The sequence below is a fragment of the Gossypium hirsutum genome, chromosome A05, assembly GCF_007990345.1.
Source record: "Gossypium hirsutum isolate 1008001.06 chromosome A05, Gossypium_hirsutum_v2.1, whole genome shotgun sequence".
Lineage (NCBI taxonomy): Eukaryota > Viridiplantae > Streptophyta > Magnoliopsida > Malvales > Malvaceae > Gossypium > Gossypium hirsutum.
In genome coordinates this window covers 82,736,189-82,752,555 of record NC_053428.1, presented here as the reverse complement: position 1 = coordinate 82,752,555, position 16,367 = coordinate 82,736,189, and the positions used below count along the sequence as shown (strand labels likewise).

The 16,367-nt window shown below is 31.6% G+C and overlaps 1 long non-coding RNA gene across 1 annotated transcript; it reads left to right on the top strand.

Moving 5' to 3' along the window:
* Positions 1–3,662: 3,662 nt before the first annotated feature.
* Positions 3,663–4,937, top strand: LOC121229144 (uncharacterized). The gene is made up of 2 exons (XR_005926750.1): positions 3,663–3,965; positions 4,532–4,937. It is a non-coding gene; the product is annotated as an uncharacterized lncRNA (long non-coding RNA).
* The last annotated feature ends 11,430 nt before the right edge of the window (positions 4,938–16,367 follow it).

Genomic DNA, 16,367 nt, shown 5'->3' with positions numbered 1-16,367 from the left:
GTTTCGGTTTCTCGTTTGTTCAAAATAATCGAATATTCTTTTAGAATTTCACTCGTGTTTTCCAAATTCTAAAACAAGGCAATGTTCAAGGTTTGGAAATTCGGGGAATCGTGCCCTATCGTGCTGGTTTTTGATTTCCGGTTTGTTCCAAATAATTGAATGTTCCTTTAGTATTTCACTCGTGTTTTATAAATTTTAAAGCAAGGCAATGTTCAATGTTTGGAAGTTCAAGGAATCATGCCCTACCGTGCCGGGTTTCGATTTTTCGTTGGACTAAATAATTGGGCATCCTTTTGCGATTTGCAACATATAAATTTTTGGAAGTCAAAAGCTTATCATGTTTTCGAGAGTATGGAGGACCGTGTCCTATCGTGCCGGACGTGATGCTGTATACCTTTGAAACGAGAAAGTTTTGACAACCAACTCGAACCACTCAAAAGTTTTAGAAGGAACCATATTTTATTTTTTTTTAATTTTGGACATAAGGGCAACATTTAATCAATTCGGTACCAATTTTGGGCGTAGTGAGGGTGCTAACCCTTCCTCATGCGTAACCGGCTCCCGAACCCATTTTTTAATTAAATTTACGTAGACCAAAATCGATTTAATAAAATGTTTTATCAGGTGAGCCAATCACACCTAAACAAAAAGATTGGTGGCGACTCCACGTTTTGTTTTCAAAAAGTCGATCCCCGTTTTTAAATAAAAAATGGTTTCGACAGTATCAATTTTTAAATATTGGATACAAAGCTTAAATCCGGTTCATTTTAATTTTTTTTAGGAATTTATATAAATTTATGAGGTTAACTTTCCAAATCTATTTTCATTCAATCAATTTTTTAGCTAGTTCGAAAGTCTTTTAATCCGATGATATAGTTATACCAATTTTGAATTTAATTGAATCAATCGATTTATCTAATTTGATTATTACAATATTGAATTATAATAAACAGAAAATATTAGAATTTGATTAAGGTAAGATTTAGAGTGTATTTGATAATATTTTTTTATGCGTTAATCTGAAATTTTCAACAAAAAAACCATTAAATAAAATAAATAAATATTAAAAACAAGTTATCATTTTTATTTTTTGTTAAAAAAAATATGAAAAGTTCAAAATAAGTTACCATTATACCAAATACTACCCCTTATTTTTTTTATTTAAAACTATTTAACATATTATATTAATAAGATTAAATAATTTTTTTAAAAATTTAAATTTATTATTACCAATAATCTCAAACTTTATAAGATTTTGTAGTAACTATTTTGGTACTAAAATTTTCAATTTAATTAAGCAAATTTAACCAATAATCTCAAACTTTATAAAAGTTTAGCATAAATCAACTGCCTTTCCATTTGAATAACTATTTATTTGTGTCAAATTATAGAATAAAAATTTAAATATGTTCTAAATCTCTATATATTTCATACATTTTAAATTTAATTTTCTTATTTTAAATATCAGTTAGAATTACATCAATATACATATTATATACTTCAAATGACATAAAACATCACTAAGATACCTATTAACATAAACATACAAAAACTCTATTTACATGCCAGTTATAATCGAGCCAAAATAAACAAATAGGGTAAGCTTACATAAAGCTTAGTAAGTTCATAAAACAAAACATTACATACCTGTCAATTTTAAGTTTACAATTCATGCATAACATAGAAATTACATTCATTTGCCTTGTTTCATCGTTTGTACCATGTCAAATGGTTAAGCTTGGATAAATCAAATCATCGAAACATAACATGTCAAGATTCATATACCAAATTATAATCAAAGTAACATAATTCATCATGTCATCTTGTTTCATTTCCATTTCAATAATTAATTGTTTTGCTTGGATAACAATGGTAAATTGACTTCAGATATGCGGGAGGGTAATGCTCACACAAGCTGACAAATGGGACATTAACCAATACACGATGCTATTCACACAAGCTTTATAGAACTCGTAACACATGCAAAATTTCAAGCCATTGATACAATATCCACCACCAGTACATAGTACTTGATAAATATAACACCGCCACAGAGTGCTTGATACTGTAACACCAACATCTTTTACATAGTACATGATACTATTCACATTTGTTCACTCTTTATCAACATTTTACACTTTTATCTTAAACTTTTACCTTTAATTCAATTTGGTTCCTAAACCCAAAACTTTCAAATCTATCACAATTTAACCAAATCAAAGCTAGCTCTATAGTCCCTATACAGCCCATATTTATCATTTTTTACAATAATTTCATGCAACTTTCCTATTTTAACAATTTAATCCTTAAACTTTAAAATCAATCAAACCCACTTTACAAAATAGTCCTATTTAAATATCAAACTTATAAATATGTCATCAAACTTTAAAAAACATCATAATTTCATCCTAACATAACTTAAAATATGTAATTTTTTTACGAATTAGTCCCTAGATTAGCTAGATTAAGTTACAACGGTCCCAAAAACATAAAAATTATTAAAAACAAATGAAAAATACATACGATGCATTTGATTTAAAGCTTGGCGGAACTAAGCTTTAGCTATGGTGTTTATTTCTTTTTAGTTTCGGTGGAAGAAGAATGAATGAATAGGAACAAAAATGTTTTTACTTTTGTTTTATTATAACTTAACTAATATTTGAATATAAAAATAACATATAAACTGTTTATTTATCTATTTACAACCGTCCACTATAGATACTAAGGATTATTTACCATTTAAAGTCACCAACTTATGATTTTATAATCAATTAGCCCTTTTTAAACTAAAAGCGATTGAATTTTATGATTTTTATAATTTAGTCCTTGTCCTTTAATTAACTATCAAATCACTAAAATTTCCAGACCAAATTTAAATATACCTATATAAAAACTCTGTAACCATTTAATAATAATATTTACGGGCTTGGTTTACGGAAATGAGGTCCCAATATCTTATTTTTCAAAATCACTTGGTTTTAGGGACAAACCACTTTACTTAACTATTCGTTCAATTAGCAAAAATTATCAAATCAAAATTCAATATAATATTATATTTGACTCGTAAATATTAAATAATAATATTTATGGACTCACTCGTCAGATTTTTTGTCTCGAAACTACTGTTTCTAACACCACTAAAAATGGACTGTTACATTCACCCTGCATCCATAAAATAATCTCCTTTTTAAATCAGTCCCTAAATTTTAAAACATTTTGATTACATCCCCAAACTATTAGGTTATATCAAAAGGCCTTTTCATTACTAAAATCATTAATTTAATAGCTAAATGAGTCGTCAGATCTTATTTGTTATAGTTTAAAATGAAAAAAAAATAAAGAAAAATGAATATTGTAAAAATCTTGATTTTGAGATTTTCGAAACTTTACAATCTCTTTTTTTTTTACTTTATTTTAGTATTAATTTTTAAAATTTATGTAGTAATGTTTTACTTTTCTTTAAAACTTTCATTTTAACTTATGCCACAAGAATTGGCATGACTTTTAACGGTTAAATTAATTATTAATGAAAAAATAGTTTAAACATATAATTAGAATGTATTAAAATTTTGAGACTAATTTAAAATGAAAATCATTAACTCTAATTTATAATATGGGTATGTTTTTATAACATTTCATGCATTTTAAGTATTACCCCTTAACTAAATAATAATTATCGAAATAACAATACTAGTAGGAGGAGAGAGCCCGTGAACATTTGCTCCAAGATTGGTGCGATTGGTGCGATTGTTTTTCTTGTTTTCTATTTTAGAGTGTCTTCCTTTATTCTTTAATTGAATAATTGGGTAGTGGAGGTGTGTTTTTGTGTGTCCCTGTATAGTGGAGTTTCCAAGACGGGGTCAGTGTTCTAACCGAGGATAGTACGGTGGAAATTAACGTGGATGTAGACATTGTGTCAAATCTACGATGGGAGTGCTTCGGAGAACGGTGGTCTTCATGAATCGGTGAATCTTGTCGTTACGCCTTGTGTACTATTTTTCTTTATTTTATGTGTTATTCTTACATTTTACGTGCTTTCTTGCATGAACTCTCGTTTTCTTGCATGGAAATCGCCCCTTTCACATGCATTAATAGCTAGAAAGTTTGACTTTTCTATGTAATGTGCTTGAAAAATTATTTTCTTGGGGTTTTAATTATATGCATTTATTACAAGACGATTCTTTGTTGCATGCTTTTTACTATCTTTAAGTACGTAGTTTTTCCATATATAGGGTTTTAGTTGTTTCTGTTCGTATTTTTCGTGCTATTTCCTTCTCTTTAATTTTGATAGGAGTTTTGTTTTGTTGTTGTTTCGTTTTTATCTTCTGTATTGAGTATCCTGGGTTTCTTTTGTTGTGTTATGATTGTTTTTATTGAGATTTTTTCACAGGTTACTCTGTTTGATCATTTTTTGATTTAGGTATTTTTTTTATCTTTCTGTCATTTAGGCTCTTTTAATTAGTTATTAGTATTAGCTCGGTTATTCTTCGCCTGTTTTTTGGTTTTTCTTATTTTTTCATTTTTTCTGTAGGTTGTTTTGTTACCATATCTCTCTCTACAGTTTCTATAGCAGATTCTTGGTTACTTGTAGAACTGGGCTTTGGTCCATTTGGTCCTTTGGCAAACGTTTTTCCAGTTTCATTCCCCTCGAGAATGGCGGAGGATATAATGAGATGTTAGAACGACTGAACTTTTCTGAAGAGGATTCGAAGAGGGTGATAAGTACAAAACAAATAATGAAAATCTACAGGGTTATGAAGCGTAGGCAGTGGGGAAGATTATGGCAAAGGAAAAATTAAATAGAGAGGCAATGTACTAGGTTCTAAAATCACTATGGTTCACAAAGGATGAAGTTATCTTTGTAGCTCTTAATGAAGATGTGATTTTGGTGAAATTTGGAAACATTGAAGATAGAATGAGAATCTTAAACTTGATTCCATGGTTGTTCAACCAATGCTTATTTGCGATGCTACCTTTCATTAAGGGGCAGAAACTTGAGGGGTATGAGTTTAATATTAATCCTTTCTGGATAAAGATTTTTCATAACCCCCTAGAACAAATGGACAGACAGATAGCCATCGACATAGAGAAGACAATCGGAGATATGGTGGGTGTAGATTGGAGAGATAGAGAAGGAGGATGGATAAGCTTTATAAGGTTAAAAGTTAAAATTGACGTGTCATGACCCTTCCGTAGGATTGTTCACTTGGTTGGTAGGGATGAAAGTGACATTATTTGCACCCTCAAGAATAAGAGATTGCCAGTTTTCTGCTACATATGTGGCCTCATTGGACATTCCACTCAGAAATGTGACAAGAAAAATGAACACCTCAATACGAGTAACTTTAACTTTCAGTATGGAAACTGGCTTAGAGTACAGTTAGGAGGGTCTAATCAAAACAAAGGAAATTGAAGAAACAGAATTGAAATATTGGATAATTAACAACCTCAAAGGATGTTAATAAGGGAAACAATGAGTGAACATGTAACAGCCCAGTTTAGACCCTAGTCGGAATAGTGATTTGGGGACCATATATCCAAGTCAAAAAAAATTTTAATATTATTTTCCGTGTTTAAAGTATGTGAATTAATATGTGTGAAATTTTCGTTTGAAAGTTTCATTGTTTGAGTGTCGATTTGTGAAAAAGAACTTAATCGCGTAGAATGCAAAAGTGGCAATCTAATTGTTAAAACACTAAATTGCTATGGTTTATTAATTGCTAAGTCCTTATAATGGAATTATGCCACTATTATGGTTGATGGACGGTAATGGACATTAGTTATATGGTTTCATAATTAAATTACAAAGGTTAATTTTGTAATTGGTATAATAATTAGTAATAAATAAAACAAATCAATAAGATAGTAGTGTTCATCTTTTCATGGCCGATTGTTGAGTAGAAAAGAAGCCATGGATGAAGCCTTTAAGTTCAGCACCTAGGGAGCTTAATTCGGATCAAGAAATGAAAAAATCAATTTTGGATCGGGGAAAGTCGAAAATTATCGAATAGTTATTCCGGTCTGTCCGTGTTAGTACGAGGTAAGTTCATAAGTAAATAAATGTTATTAAATTGAAATGTATGTGCATTATATGTGCTGAATTAAGTTGTAAAGGAATATGATTGTGAAGTTAAAGTATGTAAAATGTGAATTGAATTTGAGGCACTAAGTGTGCGATAAATGAAATAGCTACGACTATTAAAATGGCACTGAGTGTGTGAGATTATAACAGCATTAGCTGAGTAAATGGCACTATGTGTACAATACCGATATAAGTTCGGTTTAATGTAATGGCACTAAGTGTGTGATACAATTATAGCTTCGGCTAATTATTTGACACTAAGTGTGCGATACAATTATAGCTTCGGCTAGTTATTTGGCACTAAATGTGCGAAATAATTATAGCTTCGACTAATTAATTGGCACTAAGTGTGCGAGTTAGTTGAATGTTCAAGGACGATCGAATGAATTAGTGTTTCAAGCATTGAAGTGACAAATGTGATATATAAGAACGTAATGGTACAGGTATGTACGGAACCTATGTGGTTTATGATGTTAAGTATGAAGTAGATGAAAATTTATGTAAATGAATGATGAAATGAGTTGGATTGGTTATCATTATTAATGCTATTTAAAAGATTAAAGATGTGGATTGAAAGTATGATATGGCTTTGAATAAGGGTGAGTAATATGATATGTTATATATAAATACTCGTTATATGAAATTGTGGTCTTATGTTTCGGATATGAGATTTGCGAAACATGAAACATGGCTTTGATGTATGATTGCTTGGTTCAAAAACTTGAACAGATAATGAAATCAAAATGGTTGAGTTGGCTATATGATTCATGTATGTGAATTTGGTTTATGTGAATAAGGAAATTATGAATGTTCGAGTTTGGAAGTGTTTATAAAGAAGTTGATATAAATTTATGTATGATTTGTAATAAATGACCATGGTTTGGTCGGCGATGAAATGAATATGTGTGAGCTTGATTTATATGAATGAACTAACGGTTGTTAGTCAAGTTTGAAAGCGTGAGTATACGGTCATTAATAAATAAGTTAAGTGAATTATTTAATGTGATTATATGAATTTACGAGTACAATGAAGGTATATGTGATTGAGATTTGTAAATTTTGGTTTAGTGATATTGGTTTATAAATATCATTGAAATGATTTAATTGCTTATAACTTACTAAGTTTTCAAAGCTTACTCCGTGTATTTTCCTATGTTTATAGATTTTTCGGAGATCTTCTCTGGTTGGAAGTCGATGGAGTCGTCATCACACTATCTGGTTATCATTTCGGTAATTAATGTTTTGAAACTTGTTTATGTGGCATGTATATGCTAGAAGTATGTGAATATGTTTGGTGATGTATATATCTAGCCATGTGATTTGGCTTGATTATGGTTGTGTATATGAATGAGTTCTTGGTATGATATATGTGATGCAATATAATATATATGATGTGTTTTGAATGGCTATAAAAATTGGTCATTTTGGTAAGTATTGTTATATATTTATTTGAGAAAGTGGTAAGTTTTGATCATGAGATTGAATCGTGTAAATTTGAAGTATTGAAACATATGTATTGGTATGATTTTGGTATAGATTTGGGATGTTTTGGTTGGTGAATTGAGAATGGAATTTGTTGATAATGTAATGGCATGATCGATACATGTTTGGAGTTGAATTTGGTTGAAAATGTTGCATATATGATGCTTGATTTTGGAATTGTAGGGAAGACCCAAATGGGTGGTATTTTGGCCTTGTAAATGACCTATTTTTGCCCACACGAGCAGAGACTCGAGTGTGTGTCTCTGCCAGTGTTGCTCGAGGGCCATTTCAAAATGAGCCTGGGCAGACCACACGGTCGCGCACACACATGCGTGTGCCAGGCCGTGTGGCCAAGTCAGTTTCGACCACGGGTTAGACACACGGGCGTGTCTTGTGGCCGTGTGGATAAGTCAGTATGTATGCCTTGTTTCACTACGGACTAGACACATGGACATGTCTAATGCCGTGTGAGATACACGACGTGTGTCCTTTGCAACTTAGAAGAATTTTTAAGTTTTGGAAAAATTTTGTGTGTGTTTGGTTTAGTCTCGACCTCTTCCTAATGCATGTTTATGGTCTTATTGACTTAAGAAAGGGACTTAATGTTGATTTTTTACTATGATATGACGATGCATGAGTTTTGATTGCGAAATGTTTTGATATTCCGATAATGCCTCTTAACCCTAGTCCGGAGATGGATACGGGTTAGGGGTGTTACATTTAGTGGTATCAAAGCCATGGTTTAGTCGATTCTAGAACTACCATAGCGTATGTGAGTCTAGATATACATGCTATATTTAACCTACGATAGTGTGATATCTCCCGAATTTGATGAAAATTCTTTTGATGAGATAGATAAGTTTTCCAACCGAGCTAATTCTGATAGTATGGAATGTGTACTCAGATGTTTGAATGGAAATGTTTTGATTATGAGTTGAAACTCATAAAGGAATAGATCAAAGAGTATGACATTTTGTTATTGATAATGTTAGAATTATATGAGCATATGAATTATAATATTTGGATAATGATTACTATATGAAATGTTTTGATCGTGGATTAATGATTTGAGTTGGCATATGAACTATGTGTTAAGAATAAAAGCGATTAAAAGCAAATGTTTATTAAATGTTTTCAGAATGTGAAATTAGAAATGAACTGACTATTTGTGATAGTATGTGTTAAGTGTAAGTATGAGAGAGTTAATTTGAGGCTTTACTACCCTCAACCCTTTATCAGTAAAATGTTATAATGAAATTTGTAATATTTGGGTGAATAAGGTCACAAGTGTGGAGTTACAAATGTCAGTGTTTGAAAGATTATTAATGTAGTCAAAAAAGAGAATGAATCAGTAAATGAAGATAGTACTAAAGAAGATATTGAAAAATTCTGAAGAGTATTCAAATTATGCAAAGTCACTGTTAACAAAGAAGTTGAATTCGATGAAATAAAAGTATTTAAGTATGATATCTAAAGAAAGACATTAATTGAAAGTTCTTTTGAATTGATTTATATTATTGATTGGATAATATGAACTTAATGATGACAAAATTAGACAATTGAATAAGGTTTGAATTATATTGATGGCTGAGTGCAGTGGTTATAGTCGGGCAGTTACTATGACTTCTTCAGGACATTTTATGTGTACATTTATCTTCAGAAGTATATGTGACTGTTTAGTTTCAGAAAGAATTCTTATCGCATGAGAACATTAGCTAAACATACTAATAGATGAAGTTATGGTTGGTCTGTTTGGATTATGTTCGATATTGCTATGTCCATCTTTGGTATTTATTCCCTTGAGTGAATATGAACATTGACGTAAAGTTCGTATGAGGCTAATACTTTGTTTCTACTAGTTATTGTTCTGATGAATATACATGAAGATTATATTGCTTCTGTTACTAGGGATTTAAATATTTATGAGTGACATTGTTCTTTCTGTTACTGTGGATTTAAATATCATTCTATATAGGTTGTAACTTTCTGATATTCTGTGTAGCTTCAGACATTGAAATTTTACTATTCCAGTTTTCTTATGATTCTATGTGATTATCTGCAAGAGATCTCTATTTGACAGAGATGACTATGTCTATTATGACTATAATTTTTGGTTCGAAATGTGAAAGTATAGTGGTACCGTCATCAGAGTTATAGAAGTTGTGTTTTTGCATTGATTGCTGTTTAAACTATATTTGATTTTCTTTTGGGTTCAGATGCTTTATTAACAGCTGGGATATTATCTATTATTACGTGTAAGACGTCGGTCTTATTATGACATTATGATTTCTATTTGATGATTGTGGCATATGTATAGTGATATGTCTGGGTTATCTTGTTAAACGAGAAGAAAAGATTTCTTCGAAAATACTGATTCAGTGGTTTAGTCTAATCTGAATTATTTGATTAAAGTTATTTGAGTTATATATGTTTGAATCTATCCACCGTACTGGAAATGAACTTTGAACGTACATTTGTGAATTGAAGGACATTCTGGAAGAAGGATTTGTATTCTTAAAGATTTAATACAAAATTATATCTATTGGAATAATGCTATATGAGAAATGTTGTGGTAAATTAAAGTTAGTTCGAATGTTGAAGCTATCTTTTGCATGGAGACATTATCAACCGAAATGTCAGTTCTGGTTCTGCCCGAGTTGAATAAAGAGTTATGTGATATATATATATGATAACTATAAGAGTTTAAAATGTTTAATGTTAGAGAAAGATCCGAACTTGGCATGGCAAAGTTAGCTCGAATTGTCGAAAAACTTGTAAGTCTGTAAGTGATTCTTATCCAAAAAAAATTATTATAGTTTCAGATGTTTTGAATGGGAAAATTTTGTGTGCTTCTTGAGCGATGAATAAGTGATTGATCTTATCAGGTAATGAACAGTTGTTAGATGAATTAGAGGTTATATAAATGTTTATTTAGTGAAGTTGTGAAACTCAGAAATGTGTCAGCGAATTATAAGTTAAAAAGGGGTTCAGCATAAATTGATTTCTGATTCAAAGCCTTAGATATGGTATCGATGATTATTTTTTATTTCGAGATAGAGAGTGTATACTGAAAAGCTCTACGAACAATTGCTACAAGAAACTCTCAGTGGTAGTTTATCTGTTCATATGGGATTTAACAAGATGTACAACAGTCCGAGATATGATATCAATGATGAGTGTGAAATGTGATATTTTTGACTTTGTTGATTATAGAAATAGAGTGTGGATGAATTTTGTATCAGAATTATCCTTATTATTGAAAAAGATAGAGTTATTCAAAACATTGTTAACTGTCTGAAGAAATCTCTCGGTACGTATAGATTTTTTCTTTTGATAAAACAACTGAGTTATCCGTTCTTGTGATGGTAAGTCTGCCTATGGTGCCAATCATTATTGTTTCGGATTAAGGACTGAAACTCATATAATAATTTTGAGGGAAATTACAGTTATCTGTGTGTATGAGATTACATTGAAATCGAGAAACGTAAATCAAATTCTTGGAATATTTATGTATCACAGTGTTTTAGAGTTTCAAAGCAACTAAGAAAAATTATTGCTGTTTGATAAACTGTTAGGTGAGTATTAAAATGACATTGTATGAGGTATTGTATGGTGATAGTTACCTAACTCTGTTGTTTCAGGATTAAGCTTTGTGAGTAAATGATTCATGAGATTAATATCATCAGCGAGATAAATTAAAAAATGAAGGTAACTTAATACAGTTAGAAGCACATTCAGTTTGATATGATGTATAGCGGAAGATAGATCAAAATCTTAGTTATGAGATTAAAGAGATATGAAATCCAAAGCTATGTGTGAATTTGAATTATATTGTGTGGAAGCAAATTCTTAATGTAACACCCCTAATCCGTATCCGTCAACGGAATAGGGTTACGAGGTATTACCAAATTTATACACTATCATTTATACAAAACCGAGTCAGAAAATTTGTATTCCAAATCAATTCTTTCCAAATTTCACCATAAAGTCCCTAATATAGGCCTACGGGGCCCAATACATGCTTTGGAAATAGTTCAGGACTAAACTGGCAACTTTAGAAATTTTTCCTTAAAGTTAGGGGCAAACGCCCGTGTAGCCTAGGACATGGCCGTATGGCTAGCCCGTAGGGATCACATGGCCGTGTGGCCAGCCCGTGTGGAATTCTGACTTGCAATTTCTTAAATATCAAAGGGGCACACGGCCTGGGCACACGCCCATGTGGCTAGGCCGTGTGGTAAACTGATTTTTCACCATTTTTAAGCCATTTTCACACGTTTTTGACACACGGCCATGCTTAAAACCTGTGTCCTTCACACGACTAAGACACACGGCTGTGTTTTTTGCCTGTGTACTATCCTAACTTCACATTTAAGGATGCAGGGGACACACGGTCATTTCACACGTCTGTGGGCTTACCGTGTGTCACACACGGCCTAGACACACACTCGCATGTCTAGCCATGTGGGCGAAAATAGGCCGTTTTAGGCCACTTTTCTCACCCTTTCATCCATTACCTGCACTTAAACACAATTATCTACAATTTGCAACCAACCAATCAACCAATTTATGCCCATAATATGTATTTGATATTAACACACTACTACTTAATGATTAAACTAAGTTTCATACACATTTGCCATCCCCTTTTGATATACTATAACCATCTATAACTTATCCAACCAAATACTTATACATGCCATATAAATCAAAAGGTAATAACCTGAAAACTACCGGAGAACGTCTAGATAGTGTGATTTTTGGTGATGATTCGATCCTCCGTGTCCACGTTAATCTACATGACATATCAAACACATACAAGTAAGCTTGTGAAAGCTTAGTAAGTTCATAGGCTAAAAAAAAATAAACTTACCAAATATGGTAAAGCATTCATATCATATATAATTCACTAATTTCTCCTGACATTCACAAACCAAATCGATTACCCTTAGTATTATTCAACATTACTCACACTTAAACTTCATTCTTTTGGGCCTATTTATTACTTACCATCTCTTTTCAAATTAAGAAACTATACGGAATTGAGTACTTTGTCTTCATTTTGCCATAATAAAACTATAGACTTGTACATGATCACGTTTCACTTTCTGAAGCCATGGCCCAGCCATGGTCTTGCACGAGTCATAAATCATACCGATGCCATATCCCGGATATGATCTTACACGGGAGCACCTATCACATTTCTTCGATGCCATAGCCCAGCTATGGTCTTATACGAGTCGCTTGTATCATTTTAATCCGAAGCCATAGCCCAGCTATGGTCTTATACGGGAATCATTTATCACTTGTTTTCCGATGCCATAGCCCAGCTATGGTCTTATACGGATATCGCTTATCATTTGTTGCCATAGTCCAACTATGGTCTTTTTCCGTCAATTCATCATTTGTCACTGGACAGAACAGAGGTACTCAATCCAATGTTTCATTCAATTTGATCATTTCATAAATTTCATATTTTTACATTATTCATGGTTTAATCATAATTATATAGTATATGTAACGGCCCAAATTTCAGTGATATCGGAACAGTGATTTGAGATCACTAAATCCGACAAGTATGTTTAAAAATTTAATAAATTAATACTTATGAGTCAAGTGTGAATTTAGAAGAATTTTGAATTAGTGAATTTTGTGTAAAAAAAAAGAGAGAAAAGAATTTAATAAGTAAATTGGGTCTAAAACGAGGTATCGAGACCTCGAATTCATAAACCGAGCCATAAATATTTTTAGAAATATTTATGGAGTGTAAATAAGTTAGTATTAAAGTTTCGTCAAGAAATTTTAAGATTTCGGTAGTTAATTAGGTGAAAAGGACTAAATTGAACTAATTGTAAAATTGTGAGATGTGATTAAATAGCTTAAGTATTTAAAAAGATGGATTTAAAGAGCAATTAGACCCAAAGGTTAATGGCTGGACGGTTTGGGTATGAAATAAGCAAGAAAACAATGTGAACAAGGGGCAAAATTGGAAATAGCATAAAAGTTAGTAATTAAATAATGATGTAATTGAAAAATCTAGACATTTTCTTCATCTTTCTCAGCCAGAAACGTCGTACCAGGTCTCCTATGCTGGTTTTTCATATTTTTACACCATGTAAGTTCAATTTTTACTATTTCTTAGTAATTTTTATGTTTTGGTGACTTTTACAATTAGGTCCAATCATCTAATTCATTAGTTTTTGATTTGATGGGTGAAATTGGAAGTTACCTTGGCTGAGTAAGGGTAGTATATGATGAATTATTATGAAATTGAAGTTCTAATTTCATATTAAGGTTGTTTTATTAAGTCATTTTGATAGAAAATGGTATTTAGGACCTGATTGTGAAAAAGTTGTGAATTAGATGTTGGTGTTGAAATTGAGAATATAAAAGGTTTTGAAATAATTTATAATGATAAAATAAAGTGTTAATTGAGAAAAAATTAGTTCAATTGATGGGTGAATTGAGTAGGGACTAAATTGTAAAAACTGTAAATTTTAGGGTAAAAGTGTAATTTTGAAATTTGAACAGCATAAATTGTGAAGTGAAGTAGAAATCAAATAAATGCTAATGAGTAGAAATAATTTATATTATAGATCAAGAGAAACGAGATTCAAGTCGTGATCGAGGGAAAAATAAAGTTTACGAGGAATAGGCTCGATTGCTAATATTTTATATCGAGGTAAGTTCATATGATTTTTAATAATGCAGTGTGTAATTTAATGTTTTGAAATGAAAATTTCATGAATGATATAGTATATTATTGTATATAAAATGTCATTAAACTGTGATAATTGTAAAATGATATTTGAATAAAAGTACAAATTAAATGGAACAACGGACTTGAGTACTTTCATTCAGTGGCTAAGACGAATCGACGGAAAAGACCATGGTTGGACCATGGCAGCATGTGAAATGTGATTTCCGTATAAGACCATAGCTGGGCTATGGCTTCGGAGAAATGTGATTTGTGCTTCCGTATAAGACCATAGTTGGGCTATGGCTTCGGAGAAATGTGATATGTGCTACTGTATAAGACCATATCTGGGATATGGCATCAGTGTGATATGTGATCCGTATAAGACCATGGCTGGGCTATGGCCTTGGTATGTGATATGTGACTATGTGCAAGACCATAATTTTACTATGGCATTGTGATAATGAGGTACTCAATTCCGTAGTTGTTCCCTAATTTGATTATAAACGAAAATGTAAAATGGCCCGAAAAGATTAAGAATTGGTGAATACTATGAAAATGACACGATTTGGAATAAGTTCTTGATACTTGATGACATTGAGATTATGGATCTATGCTTATGAAGCATAATTATGTGTTCTTACCATGATGGATGAAATGATATTGTATGGATTTAGTGAATAATAGTGGTGAATGAATAAATATGGCCTTGGCAGTTTTGGATTACTGCAGTAGTGTAACTTTTGAAATTCACCATAAATTGTGGAAATTGAGTTAAGGGCTGAATAAAATATGAGATTAAAGCCTGATGAGTCTAGTTTCATATAGAGGAAACGGTGCATGCAATTGGATTTTATGTTATAAGATATTTAAATTGTTGTGAGACAGAGTTTGAATGACTTCGAGATCCCCTGTTCTGATTTTAGAAAATCATTAAAAATTGTACAATTGTGGTGTTTTATCTTAAAAGCATGTTGGTAATTGCTTATTAATTTCATATGGACTTACTAAGCATTTATGCTTACTCCCTCCTTTTCATTCCTTATAGTTTTGACAAGCTAGCTCGGAAATCGGGAACGGTCGGAGGCCCACTCACACTATCCGTATACCATCTTGGCATAATGGCTTGTATATTTTGAGTATGGCATGTATAGCATTATAATCATTTTGTATATATGGTCTTATGATATGGTTATTGAGTGGTATGGAAATGCTTGGTAATGATTAGCCATTGGAATGGCTAATCATGATCATATTTGGTGTTATGTATGTCAAATTGCTAGCTAATCCATGGAAACCATGAAATAGGTAAAATTTACCATAAAATAGATTCAGACAGCAGTAGAGATGAGAATTTGAAAAATAACTAAAAATAGTAGAAATGGAATTAAATAATTAATAAGTTATGGAATCGAAGCTTGATGAGTCTATTTTCATATGGAAGAAGCGAAACAGGTATATGATCTATATTTTATGAGATGTTTAAATTTTTGTGAAACAGGGCCAGAGCAATTTCTGGATCCCCTGTTCTGAATTTGGAAATTCACCATAAATTTTAAAAAGATAATTAGAAGTAATGCTTTATATGTACAGATTCCTTATTGAGTCTAATTTTATTAGAAAAAAACAGCATAGTAATTTAAGCTCTGTACAGGGAGATATCTGATTTGTAATACACAGAGGTCAGAGTAGTCGAACCCTGAAATAGGGGAGACTTTAACTAATAAACTGTACTAATTGGCCCAACCAAAAATTCTAGAAAAAAATTAGTAGATAGATATATGAGTCTAGTTTCAGGAAAAATTTACGGAATTGGATTTCAAGTTTTGGAACTCGAGATATGAATTTTTAAGAAACTATGACGCAGTTGGACAGCTTGTCCGAATTTGTTTAAGTGCTCAAATAAGTTTAGTAATGCGTCGTGCTCGACTCCGGCGACGGTCTCGGGTAAGGGGGCATTACAGTATAACTTATTAAAAAATTCATAAAAATAACAATGATCACTAAAATTTAGCCACATGAACTTACCTGGGCTAATTTGCAAAAGTCGTAGAAATTCAGGGACTATTCTTGTAATTTCTCCTTTCCACGATTTACTTCGTTTTCTTG